At 48.4% G+C, this 18,271-nt stretch overlaps 61 non-coding genes and 3 pseudogenes across 61 annotated transcripts; all 64 read left to right on the top strand.

Annotated features, from left to right (window-relative positions):
• Positions 1 to 37: 37 nt before the first annotated feature.
• Positions 38 to 156, top strand: LOC146327513 (5S ribosomal RNA). The gene has a single exon (XR_014770085.1). It is a non-coding gene; the product is annotated as a 5S ribosomal RNA (ribosomal RNA).
• Positions 157 to 290: 134 nt separating this feature from the next.
• On the top strand, positions 291 to 409 carry LOC146327512 (5S ribosomal RNA). Its single transcript, XR_014770084.1, has one exon. It is a non-coding gene; the product is annotated as a 5S ribosomal RNA (ribosomal RNA).
• Positions 410 to 543: 134 nt separating this feature from the next.
• LOC146327511 (5S ribosomal RNA) lies at positions 544 to 662 on the top strand. The gene has a single exon (XR_014770083.1). It is a non-coding gene; the product is annotated as a 5S ribosomal RNA (ribosomal RNA).
• A 131-nt stretch (positions 663 to 793) lies between these two features.
• Positions 794 to 912, top strand: LOC146327510 (5S ribosomal RNA). The gene has a single exon (XR_014770081.1). It is a non-coding gene; the product is annotated as a 5S ribosomal RNA (ribosomal RNA).
• A 134-nt stretch (positions 913 to 1,046) lies between these two features.
• LOC146327509 (5S ribosomal RNA) lies at positions 1,047 to 1,165 on the top strand. The gene has a single exon (XR_014770080.1). It is a non-coding gene; the product is annotated as a 5S ribosomal RNA (ribosomal RNA).
• A 134-nt stretch (positions 1,166 to 1,299) lies between these two features.
• LOC146327508 (5S ribosomal RNA) lies at positions 1,300 to 1,418 on the top strand. Its single transcript, XR_014770079.1, has one exon. It is a non-coding gene; the product is annotated as a 5S ribosomal RNA (ribosomal RNA).
• Positions 1,419 to 1,552: 134 nt separating this feature from the next.
• On the top strand, positions 1,553 to 1,671 carry LOC146327507 (5S ribosomal RNA). Its single transcript, XR_014770078.1, has one exon. It is a non-coding gene; the product is annotated as a 5S ribosomal RNA (ribosomal RNA).
• Positions 1,672 to 1,802: 131 nt separating this feature from the next.
• LOC146327506 (5S ribosomal RNA) lies at positions 1,803 to 1,921 on the top strand. Its single transcript, XR_014770075.1, has one exon. It is a non-coding gene; the product is annotated as a 5S ribosomal RNA (ribosomal RNA).
• Positions 1,922 to 2,055: 134 nt separating this feature from the next.
• On the top strand, positions 2,056 to 2,174 carry LOC146327505 (5S ribosomal RNA). Its single transcript, XR_014770064.1, has one exon. It is a non-coding gene; the product is annotated as a 5S ribosomal RNA (ribosomal RNA).
• A 134-nt stretch (positions 2,175 to 2,308) lies between these two features.
• On the top strand, positions 2,309 to 2,427 carry LOC146327504 (5S ribosomal RNA). Its single transcript, XR_014770058.1, has one exon. It is a non-coding gene; the product is annotated as a 5S ribosomal RNA (ribosomal RNA).
• Positions 2,428 to 2,561: 134 nt separating this feature from the next.
• LOC146327503 (5S ribosomal RNA) lies at positions 2,562 to 2,680 on the top strand. Its single transcript, XR_014770057.1, has one exon. It is a non-coding gene; the product is annotated as a 5S ribosomal RNA (ribosomal RNA).
• A 131-nt stretch (positions 2,681 to 2,811) lies between these two features.
• LOC146327502 (5S ribosomal RNA) lies at positions 2,812 to 2,930 on the top strand. The gene has a single exon (XR_014770056.1). It is a non-coding gene; the product is annotated as a 5S ribosomal RNA (ribosomal RNA).
• A 134-nt stretch (positions 2,931 to 3,064) lies between these two features.
• LOC146327501 (5S ribosomal RNA) lies at positions 3,065 to 3,183 on the top strand. The gene has a single exon (XR_014770055.1). It is a non-coding gene; the product is annotated as a 5S ribosomal RNA (ribosomal RNA).
• Positions 3,184 to 3,317: 134 nt separating this feature from the next.
• Positions 3,318 to 3,436, top strand: LOC146327500 (5S ribosomal RNA). Its single transcript, XR_014770052.1, has one exon. It is a non-coding gene; the product is annotated as a 5S ribosomal RNA (ribosomal RNA).
• Positions 3,437 to 3,567: 131 nt separating this feature from the next.
• LOC146327499 (5S ribosomal RNA) lies at positions 3,568 to 3,686 on the top strand. The gene has a single exon (XR_014770041.1). It is a non-coding gene; the product is annotated as a 5S ribosomal RNA (ribosomal RNA).
• A 134-nt stretch (positions 3,687 to 3,820) lies between these two features.
• LOC146327498 (5S ribosomal RNA) lies at positions 3,821 to 3,939 on the top strand. The gene has a single exon (XR_014770020.1). It is a non-coding gene; the product is annotated as a 5S ribosomal RNA (ribosomal RNA).
• Positions 3,940 to 4,073: 134 nt separating this feature from the next.
• LOC146327497 (5S ribosomal RNA) lies at positions 4,074 to 4,182 on the top strand (annotated as a pseudogene).
• Positions 4,183 to 4,313: 131 nt separating this feature from the next.
• On the top strand, positions 4,314 to 4,432 carry LOC146327496 (5S ribosomal RNA). The gene has a single exon (XR_014770030.1). It is a non-coding gene; the product is annotated as a 5S ribosomal RNA (ribosomal RNA).
• A 131-nt stretch (positions 4,433 to 4,563) lies between these two features.
• LOC146327495 (5S ribosomal RNA) lies at positions 4,564 to 4,682 on the top strand. The gene has a single exon (XR_014770027.1). It is a non-coding gene; the product is annotated as a 5S ribosomal RNA (ribosomal RNA).
• Positions 4,683 to 4,816: 134 nt separating this feature from the next.
• LOC146327494 (5S ribosomal RNA) lies at positions 4,817 to 4,935 on the top strand. The gene has a single exon (XR_014770019.1). It is a non-coding gene; the product is annotated as a 5S ribosomal RNA (ribosomal RNA).
• A 134-nt stretch (positions 4,936 to 5,069) lies between these two features.
• Positions 5,070 to 5,188, top strand: LOC146327493 (5S ribosomal RNA). Its single transcript, XR_014770008.1, has one exon. It is a non-coding gene; the product is annotated as a 5S ribosomal RNA (ribosomal RNA).
• Positions 5,189 to 5,322: 134 nt separating this feature from the next.
• LOC146327492 (5S ribosomal RNA) lies at positions 5,323 to 5,441 on the top strand. Its single transcript, XR_014770053.1, has one exon. It is a non-coding gene; the product is annotated as a 5S ribosomal RNA (ribosomal RNA).
• Positions 5,442 to 5,575: 134 nt separating this feature from the next.
• On the top strand, positions 5,576 to 5,694 carry LOC146327491 (5S ribosomal RNA). The gene has a single exon (XR_014770560.1). It is a non-coding gene; the product is annotated as a 5S ribosomal RNA (ribosomal RNA).
• A 134-nt stretch (positions 5,695 to 5,828) lies between these two features.
• Positions 5,829 to 5,947, top strand: LOC146327490 (5S ribosomal RNA). Its single transcript, XR_014770549.1, has one exon. It is a non-coding gene; the product is annotated as a 5S ribosomal RNA (ribosomal RNA).
• A 134-nt stretch (positions 5,948 to 6,081) lies between these two features.
• Positions 6,082 to 6,200, top strand: LOC146327489 (5S ribosomal RNA). Its single transcript, XR_014770530.1, has one exon. It is a non-coding gene; the product is annotated as a 5S ribosomal RNA (ribosomal RNA).
• A 134-nt stretch (positions 6,201 to 6,334) lies between these two features.
• Positions 6,335 to 6,453, top strand: LOC146327488 (5S ribosomal RNA). The gene has a single exon (XR_014770026.1). It is a non-coding gene; the product is annotated as a 5S ribosomal RNA (ribosomal RNA).
• A 131-nt stretch (positions 6,454 to 6,584) lies between these two features.
• On the top strand, positions 6,585 to 6,703 carry LOC146327487 (5S ribosomal RNA). Its single transcript, XR_014770538.1, has one exon. It is a non-coding gene; the product is annotated as a 5S ribosomal RNA (ribosomal RNA).
• Positions 6,704 to 6,834: 131 nt separating this feature from the next.
• LOC146327486 (5S ribosomal RNA) lies at positions 6,835 to 6,953 on the top strand. The gene has a single exon (XR_014770527.1). It is a non-coding gene; the product is annotated as a 5S ribosomal RNA (ribosomal RNA).
• Positions 6,954 to 7,087: 134 nt separating this feature from the next.
• On the top strand, positions 7,088 to 7,206 carry LOC146327485 (5S ribosomal RNA; annotated as a pseudogene).
• Positions 7,207 to 7,337: 131 nt separating this feature from the next.
• Positions 7,338 to 7,456, top strand: LOC146327484 (5S ribosomal RNA). Its single transcript, XR_014770051.1, has one exon. It is a non-coding gene; the product is annotated as a 5S ribosomal RNA (ribosomal RNA).
• A 134-nt stretch (positions 7,457 to 7,590) lies between these two features.
• Positions 7,591 to 7,709, top strand: LOC146327483 (5S ribosomal RNA). The gene has a single exon (XR_014770516.1). It is a non-coding gene; the product is annotated as a 5S ribosomal RNA (ribosomal RNA).
• A 134-nt stretch (positions 7,710 to 7,843) lies between these two features.
• Positions 7,844 to 7,962, top strand: LOC146327482 (5S ribosomal RNA). The gene has a single exon (XR_014770504.1). It is a non-coding gene; the product is annotated as a 5S ribosomal RNA (ribosomal RNA).
• A 134-nt stretch (positions 7,963 to 8,096) lies between these two features.
• LOC146327481 (5S ribosomal RNA) lies at positions 8,097 to 8,215 on the top strand. Its single transcript, XR_014770493.1, has one exon. It is a non-coding gene; the product is annotated as a 5S ribosomal RNA (ribosomal RNA).
• Positions 8,216 to 8,349: 134 nt separating this feature from the next.
• On the top strand, positions 8,350 to 8,468 carry LOC146327480 (5S ribosomal RNA). The gene has a single exon (XR_014770482.1). It is a non-coding gene; the product is annotated as a 5S ribosomal RNA (ribosomal RNA).
• A 134-nt stretch (positions 8,469 to 8,602) lies between these two features.
• On the top strand, positions 8,603 to 8,721 carry LOC146327479 (5S ribosomal RNA). The gene has a single exon (XR_014770529.1). It is a non-coding gene; the product is annotated as a 5S ribosomal RNA (ribosomal RNA).
• A 134-nt stretch (positions 8,722 to 8,855) lies between these two features.
• Positions 8,856 to 8,974, top strand: LOC146327478 (5S ribosomal RNA). The gene has a single exon (XR_014770471.1). It is a non-coding gene; the product is annotated as a 5S ribosomal RNA (ribosomal RNA).
• Positions 8,975 to 9,105: 131 nt separating this feature from the next.
• LOC146327477 (5S ribosomal RNA) lies at positions 9,106 to 9,224 on the top strand. The gene has a single exon (XR_014770460.1). It is a non-coding gene; the product is annotated as a 5S ribosomal RNA (ribosomal RNA).
• A 131-nt stretch (positions 9,225 to 9,355) lies between these two features.
• Positions 9,356 to 9,474, top strand: LOC146327476 (5S ribosomal RNA). Its single transcript, XR_014770449.1, has one exon. It is a non-coding gene; the product is annotated as a 5S ribosomal RNA (ribosomal RNA).
• A 134-nt stretch (positions 9,475 to 9,608) lies between these two features.
• Positions 9,609 to 9,727, top strand: LOC146327475 (5S ribosomal RNA; annotated as a pseudogene).
• A 131-nt stretch (positions 9,728 to 9,858) lies between these two features.
• LOC146327474 (5S ribosomal RNA) lies at positions 9,859 to 9,977 on the top strand. Its single transcript, XR_014770561.1, has one exon. It is a non-coding gene; the product is annotated as a 5S ribosomal RNA (ribosomal RNA).
• A 134-nt stretch (positions 9,978 to 10,111) lies between these two features.
• Positions 10,112 to 10,230, top strand: LOC146327473 (5S ribosomal RNA). Its single transcript, XR_014770438.1, has one exon. It is a non-coding gene; the product is annotated as a 5S ribosomal RNA (ribosomal RNA).
• A 134-nt stretch (positions 10,231 to 10,364) lies between these two features.
• Positions 10,365 to 10,483, top strand: LOC146327472 (5S ribosomal RNA). The gene has a single exon (XR_014770427.1). It is a non-coding gene; the product is annotated as a 5S ribosomal RNA (ribosomal RNA).
• Positions 10,484 to 10,598: 115 nt separating this feature from the next.
• LOC146327471 (5S ribosomal RNA) lies at positions 10,599 to 10,717 on the top strand. Its single transcript, XR_014770416.1, has one exon. It is a non-coding gene; the product is annotated as a 5S ribosomal RNA (ribosomal RNA).
• A 134-nt stretch (positions 10,718 to 10,851) lies between these two features.
• LOC146327470 (5S ribosomal RNA) lies at positions 10,852 to 10,970 on the top strand. Its single transcript, XR_014770042.1, has one exon. It is a non-coding gene; the product is annotated as a 5S ribosomal RNA (ribosomal RNA).
• A 115-nt stretch (positions 10,971 to 11,085) lies between these two features.
• LOC146327469 (5S ribosomal RNA) lies at positions 11,086 to 11,204 on the top strand. The gene has a single exon (XR_014770405.1). It is a non-coding gene; the product is annotated as a 5S ribosomal RNA (ribosomal RNA).
• A 134-nt stretch (positions 11,205 to 11,338) lies between these two features.
• On the top strand, positions 11,339 to 11,457 carry LOC146327468 (5S ribosomal RNA). The gene has a single exon (XR_014770017.1). It is a non-coding gene; the product is annotated as a 5S ribosomal RNA (ribosomal RNA).
• A 133-nt stretch (positions 11,458 to 11,590) lies between these two features.
• LOC146327467 (5S ribosomal RNA) lies at positions 11,591 to 11,709 on the top strand. Its single transcript, XR_014770393.1, has one exon. It is a non-coding gene; the product is annotated as a 5S ribosomal RNA (ribosomal RNA).
• Positions 11,710 to 11,842: 133 nt separating this feature from the next.
• On the top strand, positions 11,843 to 11,961 carry LOC146327466 (5S ribosomal RNA). Its single transcript, XR_014770382.1, has one exon. It is a non-coding gene; the product is annotated as a 5S ribosomal RNA (ribosomal RNA).
• A 134-nt stretch (positions 11,962 to 12,095) lies between these two features.
• LOC146327465 (5S ribosomal RNA) lies at positions 12,096 to 12,214 on the top strand. The gene has a single exon (XR_014770371.1). It is a non-coding gene; the product is annotated as a 5S ribosomal RNA (ribosomal RNA).
• Positions 12,215 to 12,349: 135 nt separating this feature from the next.
• On the top strand, positions 12,350 to 12,468 carry LOC146327464 (5S ribosomal RNA). The gene has a single exon (XR_014770534.1). It is a non-coding gene; the product is annotated as a 5S ribosomal RNA (ribosomal RNA).
• Positions 12,469 to 12,602: 134 nt separating this feature from the next.
• On the top strand, positions 12,603 to 12,721 carry LOC146327463 (5S ribosomal RNA). Its single transcript, XR_014770360.1, has one exon. It is a non-coding gene; the product is annotated as a 5S ribosomal RNA (ribosomal RNA).
• A 134-nt stretch (positions 12,722 to 12,855) lies between these two features.
• Positions 12,856 to 12,974, top strand: LOC146327462 (5S ribosomal RNA). Its single transcript, XR_014770559.1, has one exon. It is a non-coding gene; the product is annotated as a 5S ribosomal RNA (ribosomal RNA).
• A 134-nt stretch (positions 12,975 to 13,108) lies between these two features.
• On the top strand, positions 13,109 to 13,227 carry LOC146327461 (5S ribosomal RNA). The gene has a single exon (XR_014770524.1). It is a non-coding gene; the product is annotated as a 5S ribosomal RNA (ribosomal RNA).
• A 134-nt stretch (positions 13,228 to 13,361) lies between these two features.
• On the top strand, positions 13,362 to 13,480 carry LOC146327460 (5S ribosomal RNA). The gene has a single exon (XR_014770349.1). It is a non-coding gene; the product is annotated as a 5S ribosomal RNA (ribosomal RNA).
• Positions 13,481 to 13,614: 134 nt separating this feature from the next.
• LOC146327459 (5S ribosomal RNA) lies at positions 13,615 to 13,733 on the top strand. The gene has a single exon (XR_014770040.1). It is a non-coding gene; the product is annotated as a 5S ribosomal RNA (ribosomal RNA).
• Positions 13,734 to 13,867: 134 nt separating this feature from the next.
• Positions 13,868 to 13,986, top strand: LOC146327458 (5S ribosomal RNA). The gene has a single exon (XR_014770338.1). It is a non-coding gene; the product is annotated as a 5S ribosomal RNA (ribosomal RNA).
• Positions 13,987 to 14,120: 134 nt separating this feature from the next.
• LOC146327457 (5S ribosomal RNA) lies at positions 14,121 to 14,239 on the top strand. Its single transcript, XR_014770528.1, has one exon. It is a non-coding gene; the product is annotated as a 5S ribosomal RNA (ribosomal RNA).
• A 133-nt stretch (positions 14,240 to 14,372) lies between these two features.
• LOC146327456 (5S ribosomal RNA) lies at positions 14,373 to 14,491 on the top strand. Its single transcript, XR_014770327.1, has one exon. It is a non-coding gene; the product is annotated as a 5S ribosomal RNA (ribosomal RNA).
• A 134-nt stretch (positions 14,492 to 14,625) lies between these two features.
• Positions 14,626 to 14,744, top strand: LOC146327455 (5S ribosomal RNA). Its single transcript, XR_014770483.1, has one exon. It is a non-coding gene; the product is annotated as a 5S ribosomal RNA (ribosomal RNA).
• A 131-nt stretch (positions 14,745 to 14,875) lies between these two features.
• On the top strand, positions 14,876 to 14,994 carry LOC146327454 (5S ribosomal RNA). The gene has a single exon (XR_014770316.1). It is a non-coding gene; the product is annotated as a 5S ribosomal RNA (ribosomal RNA).
• Positions 14,995 to 15,128: 134 nt separating this feature from the next.
• Positions 15,129 to 15,247, top strand: LOC146327453 (5S ribosomal RNA). Its single transcript, XR_014770305.1, has one exon. It is a non-coding gene; the product is annotated as a 5S ribosomal RNA (ribosomal RNA).
• Positions 15,248 to 15,381: 134 nt separating this feature from the next.
• On the top strand, positions 15,382 to 15,500 carry LOC146327452 (5S ribosomal RNA). Its single transcript, XR_014770294.1, has one exon. It is a non-coding gene; the product is annotated as a 5S ribosomal RNA (ribosomal RNA).
• A 134-nt stretch (positions 15,501 to 15,634) lies between these two features.
• On the top strand, positions 15,635 to 15,753 carry LOC146327451 (5S ribosomal RNA). The gene has a single exon (XR_014770050.1). It is a non-coding gene; the product is annotated as a 5S ribosomal RNA (ribosomal RNA).
• Positions 15,754 to 15,887: 134 nt separating this feature from the next.
• Positions 15,888 to 16,006, top strand: LOC146327450 (5S ribosomal RNA). Its single transcript, XR_014770282.1, has one exon. It is a non-coding gene; the product is annotated as a 5S ribosomal RNA (ribosomal RNA).
• Positions 16,007 to 18,271: the final 2,265 nt, after the last annotated feature.

Below are 18,271 nucleotides of genomic sequence, written 5' to 3'. Positions count from 1 at the left end.
AGATGTACAAAATGGCATAGTTTGACGAGCTCTTGCAGCTTACGGCCACACCACGCTGAGCACGCCCGATCTCGTCCGATCTCGGAAGCCAAGCAGTGTCGGGCCTGGTTAGTACTTGGATGGGAGACTTCCTGGGAATACCAGGTGTTGTAAGCCTTTTGAAAGGCTCATTCCGCCGTGACAAAAAAAAAAAAGCGACCACAACCAAAAAAAGAGACACGGCATTCTTCTATCTTGGAGATGGAGATGATGGAGATGTACAAAATGGCATAGTTTGACGAGCTCTTGCAGCTTACGGCCACACCACGCTGAGCACGCCCGATCTCGTCCGATCTCGGAAGCCAAGCAGTGTCGGGCCTGGTTAGTACTTGGATGGGAGACTTCCTGGGAATACCAGGTGTTGTAAGCCTTTTGAAAGGCTCATTCCGCCGTGACAACAAAAAAAAAGCGACCACAACCAAAAAAAGAGACACGGCATTCTTCTATCTTGGAGATGGAGATGATGGAGATGTACAAAATGGCATAGTTTGACGAGCTCTTGCAGCTTACGGCCACACCACGCTGAGCACGCCCGATCTCGTCCGATCTCGGAAGCCAAGCAGTGTCGGGCCTGGTTAGTACTTGGATGGGAGACTTCCTGGGAATACCAGGTGTTGTAAGCCTTTCGAAAGGCTCGTTCCGTGACAACAAAAAAAAAGCAACCACAACCAAAAAAAGAGACACAGCATTCTTCTATCTTGGAGATGGAGATGATGGAGATGTACAAAATGGCATAGTTTGACGAGCTGTTGCAGCTTACGGCCACACCACGCTGAGCACGCCCGATCTCGTCCGATCTCGGAAGCCAAGCAGTGTCGGGCCTGGTTAGTACTTGGATGGGAGACTTCCTGGGAATACCAGGTGTTGTAAGCCTTTTGAAAGGCTCATTCCGCCGTGACAAAAAAAAAAAAGCGACCACAACCAAAAAAAGAGACACGGCATTCTTCTATCTTGGAGATGGAGATGATGGAGATGTACAAAATGGCATAGTTTGACGAGCTCTTGCAGCTTACGGCCACACCACGCTGAGCACGCCCGATCTCGTCCGATCTCGGAAGCCAAGCAGTGTCGGGCCTGGTTAGTACTTGGATGGGAGACTTCCTGGGAATACCAGGTGTTGTAAGCCTTTTGAAAGGCTCATTCCGCCGTGACAAAAAAAAAAAAGCGACCACAACCAAAAAAAGAGACACGGCATTCTTCTATCTTGGAGATGGAGATGATGGAGATGTACAAAATGGCATAGTTTGACGAGCTCTTGCAGCTTACGGCCACACCACGCTGAGCACGCCCGATCTCGTCCGATCTCGGAAGCCAAGCAGTGTCGGGCCTGGTTAGTACTTGGATGGGAGACTTCCTGGGAATACCAGGTGTTGTAAGCCTTTTGAAAGGCTCATTCCGCCGTGACAACAAAAAAAAAGCGACCACAACCAAAAAAAGAGACACGGCATTCTTCTATCTTGGAGATGGAGATGATGGAGATGTACAAAATGGCATAGTTTGACGAGCTCTTGCAGCTTACGGCCACACCACGCTGAGCACGCCCGATCTCGTCCGATCTCGGAAGCCAAGCAGTGTCGGGCCTGGTTAGTACTTGGATGGGAGACTTCCTGGGAATACCAGGTGTTGTAAGCCTTTCGAAAGGCTCGTTCCGTGACAACAAAAAAAAAGCAACCACAACCAAAAAAAGAGACACAGCATTCTTCTATCTTGGAGATGGAGATGATGGAGATGTACAAAATGGCATAGTTTGACGAGCTGTTGCAGCTTACGGCCACACCACGCTGAGCACGCCCGATCTCGTCCGATCTCGGAAGCCAAGCAGTGTCGGGCCTGGTTAGTACTTGGATGGGAGACTTCCTGGGAATACCAGGTGTTGTAAGCCTTTTGAAAGGCTCATTCCGCCGTGACAAAAAAAAAAAAGCGACCACAACCAAAAAAAGAGACACGGCATTCTTCTATCTTGGAGATGGAGATGATGGAGATGTACAAAATGGCATAGTTTGACGAGCTCTTGCAGCTTACGGCCACACCACGCTGAGCACGCCCGATCTCGTCCGATCTCGGAAGCCAAGCAGTGTCGGGCCTGGTTAGTACTTGGATGGGAGACTTCCTGGGAATACCAGGTGTTGTAAGCCTTTTGAAAGGCTCATTCCGCCGTGACAAAAAAAAAAAAGCGACCACAACCAAAAAAAGAGACACGGCATTCTTCTATCTTGGAGATGGAGATGATGGAGATGTACAAAATGGCATAGTTTGACGAGCTCTTGCAGCTTACGGCCACACCACGCTGAGCACGCCCGATCTCGTCCGATCTCGGAAGCCAAGCAGTGTCGGGCCTGGTTAGTACTTGGATGGGAGACTTCCTGGGAATACCAGGTGTTGTAAGCCTTTTGAAAGGCTCATTCCGCCGTGACAACAAAAAAAAAGCGACCACAACCAAAAAAAGAGACACGGCATTCTTCTATCTTGGAGATGGAGATGATGGAGATGTACAAAATGGCATAGTTTGACGAGCTCTTGCAGCTTACGGCCACACCACGCTGAGCACGCCCGATCTCGTCCGATCTCGGAAGCCAAGCAGTGTCGGGCCTGGTTAGTACTTGGATGGGAGACTTCCTGGGAATACCAGGTGTTGTAAGCCTTTCGAAAGGCTCGTTCCGTGACAACAAAAAAAAAGCAACCACAACCAAAAAAAGAGACACAGCATTCTTCTATCTTGGAGATGGAGATGATGGAGATGTACAAAATGGCATAGTTTGACGAGCTGTTGCAGCTTACGGCCACACCACGCTGAGCACGCCCGATCTCGTCCGATCTCGGAAGCCAAGCAGTGTCGGGCCTGGTTAGTACTTGGATGGGAGACTTCCTGGGAATACCAGGTGTTGTAAGCCTTTTGAAAGGCTCATTCCGCCGTGACAAAAAAAAAAAAGCGACCACAACCAAAAAAAGAGACACGGCATTCTTCTATCTTGGAGATGGAGATGATGGAGATGTACAAAATGGCATAGTTTGACGAGCTCTTGCAGCTTACGGCCACACCACGCTGAGCACGCCCGATCTCGTCCGATCTCGGAAGCCAAGCAGTGTCGGGCCTGGTTAGTACTTGGATGGGAGACTTCCTGGGAATACCAGGTGTTGTAAGCCTTTTGAAAGGCTCATTCCGCCGTGACAAAAAAAAAAAAGCGACCACAACCAAAAAAAGAGACACGGCATTCTTCTATCTTGGAGATGGAGATGATGGAGATGTACAAAATGGCATACTTTGACGAGCTCTTGCAGCTTACGGCCACACCACGCTGAGCACGCCCGATCTCGTCCGATCTCGGAAGCCAAGCAGTGTCGGGCCTGGTTAGTACTTGGATGGGAGACTTCCTGGGAATACCAGGTGTTGTAAGCCTTTCGAAAGGCTCGTTCTGTGACAACAAAAAAAAAGCAACCACAACCAAAAAAAGAGACACGGCATTCTTCTATCTTGGAGATGGAGATGATGGAGATGTACAAAATGGCATAGTTTGACGAGCTCTTGCAGCTTACGGCCACACCACGCTGAGCACGCCCGATCTCGTCCGATCTCGGAAGCCAAGCAGTGTCGGGCCTGGTTAGTACTTGGATGGGAGACTTCCTGGGAATACCAGGTGTTGTAAGCCTTTTGAAAGGCTCATTCCGCCGTGACAAAAAAAAAAAAGCGACCACAACCAAAAAAAGAGACACGGCATTCTTCTATCTTGGAGATGGAGATGATGGAGATGTACAAAATGGCATAGTTTGACGAGCTCTTGCAGCTTACGGCCACACCACGCTGAGCACGTCCGATCTCGTCCGATCTCGGAAGCCAAGCAGTGTCGGGCCTGGTTAGTACTTGGATGGGAGACTTCCTGGGAATACCAGGTGTTGTAAGCCTTTTGAAAGGCTCATTCCGCCGTGACAAAAAAAAAAAAGCGACCACAACCAAAAAAAGAGACACGGCATTCTTCTATCTTGGAGATGGAGATGATGGAGATGTACAAAATGGCATAGTTTGACGAGCTCTTGCAGCTTACGGCCACACCACGCTGAGCACGCCCGATCTCGGAAGCCAAGCAGTGTCGGGCCTGGTTAGTACTTGGATGGGAGACTTCCTGGGAGTACCAGGTGTTGTAAGCCTTTTGAAAGGCTCATTCCGCCGTGACAAAAAAAAAGCAACCACAACCAAAAAAAGAGACACGGCATTCTTCTATCTTGGAGATGGAGATGATGGAGATGTACAAAATGGCATAGTTTGACGAGCTCTTGCAGCTTACGGCCACACCACGCTGAGCACGCCCGATCTCGTCCGATCTCGGAAGCCAAGCAGTGTCGGGCCTGGTTAGTACTTGGATGGGAGACTTCCTGGGAATACCAGGTGTTGTAAGCCTTTTGAAAGGCTCGTTCCGTGACAACAACAAAAAAGCAACCACAACCAAAAAAAGAGACACAGCATTCTTCTATCTTGGAGATGGAGATGATGGAGATGTACAAAATGGCATAGTTTGACGAGCTCTTGCAGCTTACGGCCACACCACGCTGAGCACGCCCGATCTTGTCCGATCTCGGAAGCCAAGCAGTGTCGGGCCTGGTTAGTACTTGGATGGGAGACTTCCTGGGAATACCAGGTGTTGTAAGCCTTTTGAAAGGCTCATTCCGCCGTGACAAAAAAAAAAAAGCGACCACAACCAAAAAAAGAGACACGGCATTCTTCTATCTTGGAGATGGAGATGATGGAGATGTACAAAATGGCATAGTTTGACGAGCTCTTGCAGCTTACGGCCACACCACGCTGAGCACGCCCGATCTCGTCCGATCTCGGAAGCCAAGCAGTGTCGGGCCTGGTTAGTACTTGGATGGGAGACTTCCTGGGAATACCAGGTGTTGTAAGCCTTTTGAAAGGCTCATTCCGCCGTGACAAAAAAAAAAAAGCGACCACAACCAAAAAAAGAGACACGGCATTCTTCTATCTTGGAGATGGAGATGATGGAGATGTACAAAATGGCATAGTTTGACGAGCTCTTGCAGCTTACGGCCACACCACGCTGAGCACGCCCGATCTCGTCCGATCTCGGAAGCCAAGCAGTGTCGGGCCTGGTTAGTACTTGGATGGGAGACTTCCTGGGAATACCAGGTGTTGTAAGCCTTTTGAAAGGCTCATTCCGCCGTGACAAAAAAAAAAAAGCGACCACAACCAAAAAAAGAGACACGGCATTCTTCTATCTTGGAGATGGAGATGATGGAGATGTACAAAATGGCATAGTTTGACGAGCTGTTGCAGCTTACGGCCACACCACGCTGAGCACGCCCGATCTCGTCCGATCTCGGAAGCCAAGCAGTGTCGGGCCTGGTTAGTACTTGGATGCGAGACTTCCTGGGAATACCAGGTGTTGTAAGCCTTTTGAAAGGCTCATTCCGCCGTGACAAAAAAAAAAAAGCGACCACAACCAAAAAAAGAGACACGGCATTCTTCTATCTTGGAGATGGAGATGATGGAGATGTACAAAATGGCATAGTTTGACGAGCTCTTGCAGCTTACGGCCACACCACGCTGAGCACGCCCGATCTCGTCCGATCTCGGAAGCCAAGCAGTGTCGGGCCTGGTTAGTACTTGGATGGGAGACTTCCTGGGAATACCAGGTGTTGTAAGCCTTTTGAAAGGCTCATTCCGCCGTGACAAAAAAAAAAAAGCGACCACAACCAAAAAAAGAGACACGGCATTCTTCTATCTTGGAGATGGAGATGATGGAGATGTACAAAATGGCATACTTTGACGAGCTCTTGCAGCTTACGGCCACACCACGCTGAGCACGCCCGATCTCGTCCGATCTCGGAAGCCAAGCAGTGTCGGGCCTGGTTAGTACTTGGATGGGAGACTTCCTGGGAATACCAGGTGTTGTAAGCCTTTTGAAAGGCTCGTTCCGCCGTGACAAAAAAAAAAAAGCGACCACAACCAAAAAAAGAGACACGGCATTCTTCTATCTTGGAGATGGAGATGATGGAGATGTACAAAATGGCATAGTTTGACGAGCTCTTGCAGCTTACGGCCACACCACGCTGAGCACGCCCGATCTCGTCCGATCTCGGAAGCCAAGCAGTGTCGGGCCTGGTTAGTACTTGGCTGGGAGACTTCCTGGGAATACCAGGTGTTGTAAGCCTTTTGAAAGGCTCGTTCCGCCGTGACCAAAAAAAAAAAGCGACCACAACCAAAAAAAGAGACACGGCATTCTTCTATCTTGGAGATGGAGATGATGGAGATGTACAAAATGGCATAGTTTGACGAGCTCTTGCAGCTTACGGCCACACCACGCTGAGCACGCCCGATCTCGTCCGATCTCGGAAGCCAAGCAGTGTCGGGCCTGGTTAGTACTTGGATGGGAGACTTCCTGGGAATACCAGGTGTTGCAAGCCTTTTGAAAGGCTCATTCCGCCGTGACAAAAAAAAAGCGACCACAACCAAAAAAAGAGACACGGCATTCTTCTATCTTGGAGATGGAGATGATGGAGATGTACAAAATGGCATAGTTTGACGAGCTCTTGCAGCTTACGGCCACACCACGCTGAGCACGCCCGATCTCGTCCGATCTCGGAAGCCAAGCAGTGTCGGGCCTGGTTAGTACTTGGATGGGAGACTTCCTGGGAATACCAGGTGTTGTAAGCCTTTTGAAAGGCTCATTCCGTGACAACAAAAAAAAAGCAACCACAACCAAAAAAAGAGACACGGCATTCTTCGATCTTGGAGATGGAGATGATGGAGATGTACAAAATGGCATAGTTTGACGAGCTGTTGCAGCTTACGGCCACACCACGCTGAGCACGCCCGATCTCGTCCGATCTCGGAAGCCAAGCAGTGTCGGGCCTGGTTAGTACTTGGATGGGAGACTTCCTGGGAATACCAGGTGTTGTAAGCCTTTTGAAAGGCTCATTCCGCCGTGACAAAAAAAAAAAAGCGACCACAACCAAAAAAAGAGACACGGCATTCTTCTATCTTGGAGATGGAGATGATGGAGATGTACAAAATGCCATAGTTTGACGAGCTCTTGCAGCTTACGGCCACACCACGCTGAGCACGCCCGATCTCGTCCGATCTCGGAAGCCAAGCAGTGTCGGGCCTGGTTAGTACGTGGATGGGAGAATTCCTGGGAATACCAGGTGTTGTAAGCCTTTTGAAAGGCTCGTTCCGTGACAACAACAAAAAAGCAACCACAACCAAAAAAAGAGACACGGCATTCTTCTATCTTGGAGATGGAGATGATGGAGATGTACAAAATGGCATAGTTTGACGAGCTCTTGCAGCTAACGGCCACACCACGCTGAGCACGCCCGATCTCGTCCGATCTCGGAAGCCAAGCAGTGTCGGGCCTGCTTAGTACTTGGATGGGAGACTTCCTGGGAATACCAGGTGTTGTAAGCCTTTTGAAAGGCTCATTCCGCTGTGACAAAAAAAAAAAAGCGACCACAACCAAAAAGAGAGACACGGCATTCTTCTATCTTGGAGATGGAGATGATGGAGATGTACAAAATGGCATAGTTTGACGAGCTCTTGCAGCTTACGGCCACACCACGCTGAGCACGCCCGATCTCGTCCGATCTCGGAAGCCAAGCAGTGTCGGGCCTGGTTAGTACTTGGATGGGAGACTTCCTGGGAATACCAGGTGTTGTAAGCCTTTTGAAAGGCTCGTTCCGCCGTGACAAAAAAAAAAAAGCGACCACAACCAAAAAAAGAGACACGGCATTCTTCTATCTTGGAGATGGAGATGATGGAGATGTACAAAATGGCATAGTTTGACGAGCTCTTGCAGCTTACGGCCACACCACGCTGAGCACGCCCGATCTCGTCCGATCTCGGAAGCCAAGCAGTGTCGGGCCTGGTTAGTACTTGGATGGGAGACTTCCTGGGAATACCAGGTGTTGTAAGCCTTTTGAAAGGCTCATTCCGCCGTGACAAAAAAAAAAAAGCGACCACAACCAAAAAAAGAGACACGGCATTCTTCTATCTTGGAGATGGAGATGATGGAGATGTACAAAATGGCATAGTTTGACGAGCTCTTGCAGCTTACGGCCACACCACGCTGAGCACGCCCGATCTCGTCCGATCTCGGAAGCCAAGCAGTGTCGGGCCTGGTTAGTACTTGGATGGGAGACTTCCTGGGAATACCAGGTGTTGTAAGCCTTTTGAAAGGCTCATTCCGCCGTGACAAAAAAAAAAAAGCGACCACAACCAAAAAAAGAGACACGGCATTCTTCTATCTTGGAGATGGAGATGATGGAGATGTACAAAATGGCATACTTTGACGAGCTCTTGCAGCTTACGGCCACACCACGCTGAGCACGCCCGATCTCGTCCGATCTCGGAAGCCAAGCAGTGTCGGGCCTGGTTAGTACTTGGATGGGAGACTTCCTGGGAATACCAGGTGTTGTAAGCCTTTTGAAAGGCTCGTTCCGCCGTGACAAAAAAAAAAAAGCGACCACAACCAAAAAAAGAGACACGGCATTCTTCTATCTTGGAGATGGAGATGATGGAGATGTACAAAATGGCATAGTTTGACGAGCTCTTGCAGCTTACGGCCACACCACGCTGAGCACGCCCGATCTCGTCCGATCTCGGAAGCCAAGCAGTGTCGGGCCTGGTTAGTACTTGGCTGGGAGACTTCCTGGGAATACCAGGTGTTGTAAGCCTTTTGAAAGGCTCGTTCCGCCGTGACCAAAAAAAAAAAGCGACCACAACCAAAAAAAGAGACACGGCATTCTTCTATCTTGGAGATGGAGATGATGGAGATGTACAAAATGGCATAGTTTGACGAGCTCTTGCAGCTTACGGCCACACCACGCTGAGCACGCCCGATCTCGTCCGATCTCGGAAGCCAAGCAGTGTCGGGCCTGGTTAGTACTTGGATGGGAGACTTCCTGGGAATACCAGGTGTTGTAAGCCTTTTGAAAGGCTCATTCCGCCGTGACAAAAAAAAAGCGACCACAACCAAAAAAAGAGACACGGCATTCTTCTATCTTGGAGATGGAGATGATGGAGATGTACAAAATGGCATAGTTTGACGAGCTCTTGCAGCTTACGGCCACACCACGCTGAGCACGCCCGATCTCGTCCGATCTCGGAAGCCAAGCAGTGTCGGGCCTGGTTAGTACTTGGATGGGAGACTTCCTGGGAATACCAGGTGTTGTAAGCCTTTTGAAAGGCTCATTCCGTGACAACAAAAAAAAAGCAACCACAACCAAAAAAAGAGACACGGCATTCTTCGATCTTGGAGATGGAGATGATGGAGATGTACAAAATGGCATAGTTTGACGAGCTGTTGCAGCTTACGGCCACACCACGCTGAGCACGCCCGATCTCGTCCGATCTCGGAAGCCAAGCAGTGTCGGGCCTGGTTAGTACTTGGATGGGAGACTTCCTGGGAATACCAGGTGTTGTAAGCCTTTTGAAAGGCTCATTCCGCCGTGACAAAAAAAAAAAAGCGACCACAACCAAAAAAAGAGACACGGCATTCTTCTATCTTGGAGATGGAGATGATGGAGATGTACAAAATGCCATAGTTTGACGAGCTCTTGCAGCTTACGGCCACACCACGCTGAGCACGCCCGATCTCGTCCGATCTCGGAAGCCAAGCAGTGTCGGGCCTGGTTAGTACGTGGATGGGAGAATTCCTGGGAATACCAGGTGTTGTAAGCCTTTTGAAAGGCTCGTTCCGTGACAACAACAAAAAAGCAACCACAACCAAAAAAAGAGACACGGCATTCTTCTATCTTGGAGATGGAGATGATGGAGATGTACAAAATGGCATAGTTTGACGAGCTCTTGCAGCTAACGGCCACACCACGCTGAGCACGCCCGATCTCGTCCGATCTCGGAAGCCAAGCAGTGTCGGGCCTGGTTAGTACTTGGATGGGAGACTTCCTGGGAATACCAGGTGTTGTAAGCCTTTTGAAAGGCTCATTCCGCCGTGACAAAAAAAAAAAAGCGACCACAACCAAAAAAAGACACACGGCATTCTTCTATCTTGGAGATGGAGATGATGGAGATGTACAAAATGGCATAGTTTGACGAGCTCTTGCAGCTTACGGCCACACCACGCTGAGCACGCCCGATCTCGTCCGATCTCGGAAGCCAAGCAGTGTCGGGCCTGGTTAGTACTTGGATGGGAGACTTCCTGGGAATACCAGGTGTTGTAAGCCTTTTGAAAGGCTCGTTCCGCCGTGACAAAAAAAAAAAAGCGACCACAACCAAAAAAAGAGACACGGCATTCTTCTATCTTGGAGATGGAGATGATGGAGATGTACAAAATGGCATAGTTTGACGAGCTCTTGCAGCTTACGGCCACACCACGCTGAGCACGCCCGATCTCGTCCGATCTCGGAAGCCAAGCAGTGTCGGGCCTGGTTAGTACTTGGATGGGAGACTTCCTGGGAATACCAGGTGTTGTAAGCCTTTTGAAAGGCTCATTCCGCCGTGACAAAAAAAAAAAAGAGACACGGCATTCTTCTATCTTGGAGATGGAGATGATGGAGATGTACAAAATGGCATAGTTTGACGAGCTCTTGCAGCTTACGGCCACACCACGCTGAGCACGCCCGATCTCGTCCGATCTCGGAAGCCAAGCAGTGTCGGGCCTGGTTAGTACTTGGATGGGAGACTTCCTGGGAATACCAGGTGTTGTAAGCCTTTTGAAAGGCTCATTCCGCCGTGACAAAAAAAAAAAAGCGACCACAACCAAAAAAAGAGACACGGCATTCTTCTATCTTGGAGATGGAGATGATGGAGATGTACAAAATGGCATAGTTTGACAAGCTGTTGCAGCTTACGGCCACACCACGCTGAGCACGCCCGATCTCGTCCGATCTCGGAAGCCAAGCAGTGTCGGGCCTGGTTAGTACTTGGATGAGAGACTTCCTGGGAATACCAGGTGTTGTAAGCCTTTTGAAAGGCTCATTCCGCCGTGACAAAAAAAAAAAAGAGACACGGCATTCTTCTATCTTGGAGATGGAGATGATGGAGATGTACAAAATGGCATAGTTTGACGAGCTCTTGCAGCTTACGGCCACACCACGCTGAGCACGCCCGATCTCGTCCGATCTCGGAAGCCAAGCAGTGTCGGGCCTGGTTAGTACTTGGATGGGAGACTTCCTGGGAATACCAGGTGTTGTAAGCCTTTTGAAAGGCTCATTCCGCCGTGACAAAAAAAAAAAAGCGACCACAACCAAAAAAAGAGACACGGCATTCTTCTATCTTGGAGATGGAGATGATGGAGATGTACAAAATGGCATAGTTTGACGAGGTCTTGCAGCTTACGGCCACACCACGCTGAGCACGCCCGATCTCGTCCGATCTCGGAAGCCAAGCAGTGTCGGGCCTGGTTAGTACTTGGATGGGAGATTTCCTGGGAATACCAGGTGTTGTAAGCCTTTTGAAAGGCTCATTCCGCCGTGACAAAAAAAAAAAGCGACCACAACCAAAAAAAGAGACACGACATTCTTCTATCTTGGAGATGGAGATGATGGAGATGTACAAAATGGCATAGTTTGACGAGCTCTTGCAGCTTACGGCCACACCACGCTGAGCACGCCCGATCTCGTCCGATCTCGGAAGCCAAGCAGTGTCGGGCCTGGTTAGTACTTGGATGGGAGACTTCCTGGGAATACCAGGTGTTGTAAGCCTTTTGAAAGGCTCATTCCGCCGTGACAAAAAAAAAAAGCGACCACAACCAAAAAAAGAGACACGGCATTCTTCTATCTTGGAGATGGAGATGATGGAGATGTACAAAATGGCATAGTTTGACGAGCTCTTGCAGCTTACGGCCACACCACGCTGAGCACGCCCGATCTCGTCCGATCTCGGAAGCCAAGCAGTGTCGGGCCTGGTTAGTACTTGGATGGGAGACTTCCTGGGAATACCAGGTGTTGTAAGCCTTTTGAAAGGCTCATTCCGCCGTGACAAAAAAAAAAAAGCGACCACAACCAAAAAAAGAGACACGGCATTCTTCTATCTTGGAGATGGAGATGATGGAGATGTACAAAATGGCATAGTTTGATGAGCTCTTGCAGCTTACGGCCACACCACGCTGAGCACGCCCGATCTCGTCCGATCTCGGAAGCCAAGCAGTGTCGGGCCTGGTTAGTACTTGGATGGGAGACTTCCTGGGAATACCAGGTGTTGTAAGCCTTTTGAAAGGCTCGTTCCGCCGTGACAAAAAAAAAAAAAGCAACCACAACCAAAAAAAGAGACACGGCATTCTTCTATCTTGGAGATGGAGATGATGGAGATGTACAAAATGGCATAGTTTGACGAGCTCTTGCAGCTTACGGCCACACCACGCTGAGCATGCCCGATCTCGTCCGATCTCGGAAGCCAAGCAGTGTCGGGCCTGGTTAGTACTTGGATGGGAGACTTCCTGGGAATACCAGGTGTTGTAAGCCTTTTGAAAGGCTCATTCCGCCGTGACAAAAAAAAAAAAGCGACCACAACCAAAAAAAGAGACACGGCATTCTTCTATCTTGGAGATGGAGATGATGGAGATGTACAAAATGGCATAGTTTGACGAGCTCTTGCAGCTTACGGCCACACCACGCTGAGCACGCCCGATCTCGTCCGATCTCGGAAGCCAAGCAGTGTCGGGCCTGGTTAGTACTTGGATGGGAGACTTCCTGGGAATACCAGGTGTTGTAAGCCTTTTGAAAGGCTCATTCCGCCGTGACAAAAAAAAAAAAGCGACCACAACCAAAAAAAGAGACACGGCATTCTTCTATCTTGGAGATGGAGATGATGGAGATGTACAAAATGGCATAGTTTGACGAGCTCTTGCAGCTAACGGCCACACCACGCTGAGCACGCCCGATCTCGTCCGATCTCGGAAGCCAAGCAGTGTCGGGCCTGGTTAGTACTTGGATGGGAGACTTCCTGGGAATACCAGGTGTTGTAAGCCTTTTGAAAGGCTCATTCCGCCGTGACAAAAAAAAAAAAGCGACCACAACCAAAAAAAGAGACACGGCATTCTTCTATCTTGGAGATGGAGATGATGGAGATGTACAAAATGGCATAGTTTGACGAGCTCTTGCAGCTTACGGCCACACCACGCTGAGCACGCCCGATCTCGTCCGATCTCGGAAGCCAAGCAGTGTCGGGCCTGGTTAGTACTTGAATGGGAGACTTCCTGGGAATACCAGGTGTTGTAAGCCTTTTGAAAGGCTCGTTCCGCCGTGACAAAAAAAAAAAAGCGACCACAACCAAAAAAAGAGACACGGCATTCTTCTATCTTGGAGATGGAGATGATGGAGATGTACAAAATGGCATAGTTTGACGAGCTCTTGCAGCTTACGGCCACACCACGCTGAGCACGCCCGATCTCGTCCGATCTCGGAAGCCAAGCAGTGTCGGGCCTGGTTAGTACTTGGATGGGAGACTTCCTGGGAATACCAGGTGTTGTAAGCCTTTTGAAAGGCTCATTCCGCCGTGACAAAAAAAAAAAAGCGACCACAACCAAAAAAAGAGACACGGCATTCTTCTATCTTGGAGATGGAGATGATGGAGATGTACAAAATGGCATAGTTTGACGAGCTCTTGCAGCTTACGGCCACACCACGCTGAGCACGCCCGATCTCGTCCGATCTCGGAAGCCAAGCAGTTTCGGGCCTGGTTAGTACTTGGATGGGAGACTTCCTGGGAATACCAGGTGTTGTAAGCCTTTTGAAAGGCTCATTCCGCCGTGACAAAAAAAAAAAAGCGACCACAACCAAAAAAAGAGACACGGCATTCTTCTATCTTGGAGATGGAGATGATGGAGATGTACAAAATGGCATACTTTGACGAGCTCTTGCAGCTTACGGCCACACCACGCTGAGCACGCCCGATCTCGTCCGATCTCGGAAGCCAAGCAGTGTCGGGCCTGGTTAGTACTTGGATGGGAGACTTCCTGGGAATACCAGGTGTTGTAAGCCTTTTGAAAGGCTCGTTCCGCCGTGACAAAAAAAAAAAAGCGACCACAACCAAAAAAAGAGACACGGCATTCTTCTATCTTGGAGATGGAGATGATGGAGATGTACAAAATGGCATAGTTTGACGAGCTCTTGCAGCTTACGGCCACACCACGCTGAGCACGCCCGATCTCGTCCGATCTCGGAAGCCAAGCAGTGTCGGGCCTGGTTAGTACTTGGCTGGGAGACTTCCTGGGAATACCAGGTGTTGTAAGCCTTTTGAAAGGCTCGTTCCGCCGTGACCAAAAAAAAAAAGCGACCACAACCAAAAAAAGAGACACGGCATTCTCCTTCTTGGAGATGGAGATGATGGAGATGTACAAAATGGCATAGTTTGACGAGCTCTTGCAGCTTACGGCCACACCACGCTGAGCACGCCCGATCTCGTCCGATCTCGGAAGCCAAGCAGTGTCGGGCCTGGTTAGTACTTGGATGGGAGACTTCCTGGGAATACCAGGTGTTGTAAGCCTTTTGAAAGGCTCATTCCGCCGTGACAAAAAAAAAAAAGCGACCACAACCAAAAAAAGAGACACGGCATTCTTCTATCTTGGAGATGGAGATGATGGAGATGTACAAAATGGCATAGTTTGACGAGCTCTTGCAGCTTACAGCCACACCACGCTGAGCACGCCCGATCTCGTCCGATCTCGGAAGCCAAGCAGTGTCGGGCCTGGTTAGTACTTGGATGGGAGACTTCCTGGGAATACCAGGTGTTGTAAGCCTTTTGAAAGGCTCATTCCGTGACAACAAAAAAAAAGCAACCACAACCAAAAAAAGAGACACGACATTCTTCTATCTTGGAGATGGAGATGATGGAGATGTACAAAATGGCATAGTTTGACGAGCTCTTGCAGCTTACGGCCACACCACGCTGAGCACGCCCGATCTCGTCCGATCTCGGAAGCCAAGCAGTGTCGGGCCTGGTTAGTACTTGGATGGGAGACTTCCTGGGAATACCAGGTGTTGTAAGCCTTTTGAAAGGCTCATTCCGCCGTGACAAAAAAAAAAAAGCGACCACAACCAAAAAAAGAGACACGGCATTCTTCTATCTTGGAGATGGAGATGATGGAGATGTACAAAATGGCATAGTTTGACGAGCTCTTGCAGCTTACGGCCACACCACGCTGAGCACGCCCGATCTCGTCCGATCTCGGAAGCCAAGCAGTGTCGGGCCTGGTTAGTACTTGGATGGGAGACTTCCTGGGAATACCAGGTGTTGTAAGCCTTTTGAAAGGCTCATTCCACCGTGACAACAAAAAAAAAGCGACCACAACCAAAAAAAGAGACACGGCATTCTTCTATCTTGGAGATGGAGATGATGGAGATGTACAAAATGGCATAGTTTGACAAGCTCTTGCAGCTTACGGCCACACCACGCTGAGCACGCCCGATCTCGTCCGATCTCGGAAGCCAAGCAGTGTCGGGCCTGGTTAGTACTTGGATGGGAGACTTCCTGGGAATACCAGGTGTTGTAAGCCTTTTGAAAGGCTCATTCCGCCGTGACAACAAAAAAAAAGCGACCACAACCAAAAAAAGAGACACGGCATTCTTCTATCTTGGAGATGGAGATGATGGAGATGTACAAAATGGCATAGTTTGACGAGCTCTTGCAGCTTACGGCCACACTACGCTGAGCACGCCCGATCTCGTCCGATCTCGGAAGCCAAGCAATGTCGGGCCTGGTTAGTACTTGGATGGGAGACTTCCTGGGAATACCAGGTGTTGTAAGCCTTTTGAAAGGCTCATTCCGCCGTGACAACAAAAAAAAAGCGACCACAACCAAAAAAAGAGACACGGCATTCTTCTATCTTGGAGATGGAGATGATGGAGATGTACAAAATGGCATAGTTTGACGAGCTCTTGCAGCTTACGGCCACACCACGCTGAGCACGCCCGATCTCGTCCGATCTCGGAAGCCAAGCAGTGTCGGGCCTGGTTAGTACTTGGATGGGAGACTTCCTGGGAATACCAGGTGTTGTAAGCCTTTTGAAAGGCTCATTCCGCCGTGACAACAAAAAAAAAGCGACCACAACCAAAAAAAGAGACACGGCATTCTTCTATCTTGGAGATGGAGATGATGGAGATGTACAAAATGGCATAGTTTGACGAGCTCTTGCAGCTTACAGCCACACCACGCTGAGCACGCCCGATCTCGTCCGATCTCGGAAGCCAAGCAGTGTCGGGAGTGTCCCCTCCTGAGCTGCTCATGTGTCGCAAGCTGCGCACCACATTCCCACACAGGCCAACAAACAATGACAACAAAAACAACAACAAGGTGACTGACAAAAGGATGAAGCTCAAACACAGACAAAAAATTAACTATGACAAAACGGCAAGGAATCTGGAACCTCTGCAGGAAAAGGATGTTGTGAGGATTGAAGGCCCTGAGCTGTGGGACAGAAAAGCAACAGTCCTCAGTGAAGTAGGACCCAGGTCATTTGTCATTAGGACAGAGAATGGACAAGTGTTAAGGAGCCACAGGAGGAGTCTGTTAAAGACTCAGGACACTGAAAATCAAACAGAGACAGTATTTGAACAAAAGGGTGTTACACCGGCTATGCACCACAGTGAGCCTCCTTCACCTGCCCCAGTGACTGTGACACTAAGAAGGTCTACCAGATCTAAGAAACCTCCTGAGAGGCTCATAGAACAAGAGTGACTCGGTCAACTGATAAACTGTGAAAGGACGGTGTTGACATTAAAAAAAAACAAAAAAAACAAGTAAATACTTGTGCTGAATTTCATATGTTATAATGTGTTATTAACTGTTACAGTTGGGTGAAGTGTGAAGATACACAGACACAGTATTTCAGCGGTGGAATCTCATTTGGTCTGACCAATGAGATTTATGTAATTTTGAAGTACATAAGCTACGAGTTAGAATATAGTTTATTTGCACTGTGTTCATATATTTGGTGACAGAGAAAAGCTTAGTGCTAAGTTTTTTATTTTGTTGCACTATTTGTGACATGTGAATGTTAGCCAAGACTGTTGAAATTTACAGAATAACTACTTAAAGAGTTGTGATTCATGTTATACTCACCTGTTTGGAAGGGGGATGTAATGATAAGTGCTAACAAAGGTGTCGCCCATAGGAGGCAGTATAACATCAGTAAGACATTTTAGACATGGAATTTGTTACAGCAAGTAAGAACTGAGAAAATGATTAAGCATGAGTACAAGAATAAACAGCTAGCATAAAGTTCTATTGGATGTTTTATTGACAGCCAAACAAGAACATTACAGGTGGATTTGCACCAAATCTTGTGTGCTAACACTCTGTAACAGGTACATGAACTGATTAAATTTTGGAGACCAATGCTTTCGAGATGGCCGCAAAATGGCCGCCTGACAGACCTGTCTCTAAAAACACACTTATGCCAATAAGTTGGTCAATTTTAAAGCTTTTTTATATTTGACGTTGATATATTTTTGAATAACTATGTTGGATACTATTAGGTAATAAAGGTAATAGCTCTTTCCTTGCAATCTTTTCTCATTAACTGTATACTGTATCAATAGAGCCATAATTCTCAAACTCCTGGGACACTTGCAAATAGGATTTATAATGAATCTGTGGTTTCAATCAGGTGTAGGGAACACAAAAAGTCACAGTTGTATGAAACTGTTGCAGGCGGAGGCATCAGAATAGATGCTTTAGTGTCGACTTCTACCCATTTTCATTTATTTCTGCATGGAAAATATGAATTTTACCATCATCATTTTTAAATAACATTTCTGGATTACAACGTAATATTTCATGTCTAATAACCTGGGTTACACATGCAACACGTTCTGTGGCTGCAAACCATTTAAAACATTCCAACTGGCTAAGTGGACCCAAGTTTCTGTCCACACCAGAGCCAAGTAAGTCTGAGAGCACCTGGGATCTTGTCGATCCAAGTTCAGACCCAGACATCCAGCCTCTAGTGTCCACTTTGAGCACAAATACATCATCCAAGCAGCTTGGTTCTCAACGATTTGCCCAGTTCTCCTCCTGGAAGTCACTAACTCGTGCTGTTACTCACCTTGTACATATAGCCCATCTTTTCAGTGCAACCCTGCCAAAGAATGACGCTTGTAAGGGTTGGCATTACTGCAAGGCAGAGTTCACTGTTGAGGAATCTAATCAAAGTTCAGCCATCATCATTCAAGCAGTCCAGGAGGAAGTCTACAGTCAGGAGATCAGATGCATACAAAAGCACGAGAAGATTCCTCGATGCAGTCCTCTTAAGAATCTAGATCCCTT

Source organism: Lutjanus erythropterus, chromosome 4 (genome assembly GCF_056507025.1).
Source record: "Lutjanus erythropterus isolate fLutEry1 chromosome 4, fLutEry1.hap2, whole genome shotgun sequence".
In the NCBI taxonomy this organism is placed as follows: Eukaryota; Metazoa; Chordata; class Actinopteri; order Lutjaniformes; family Lutjanidae; genus Lutjanus; species Lutjanus erythropterus.
The sequence above is the reverse complement of the archived record's forward strand: the minus strand, read 5'-3'. Positions and strand labels throughout refer to the sequence as shown.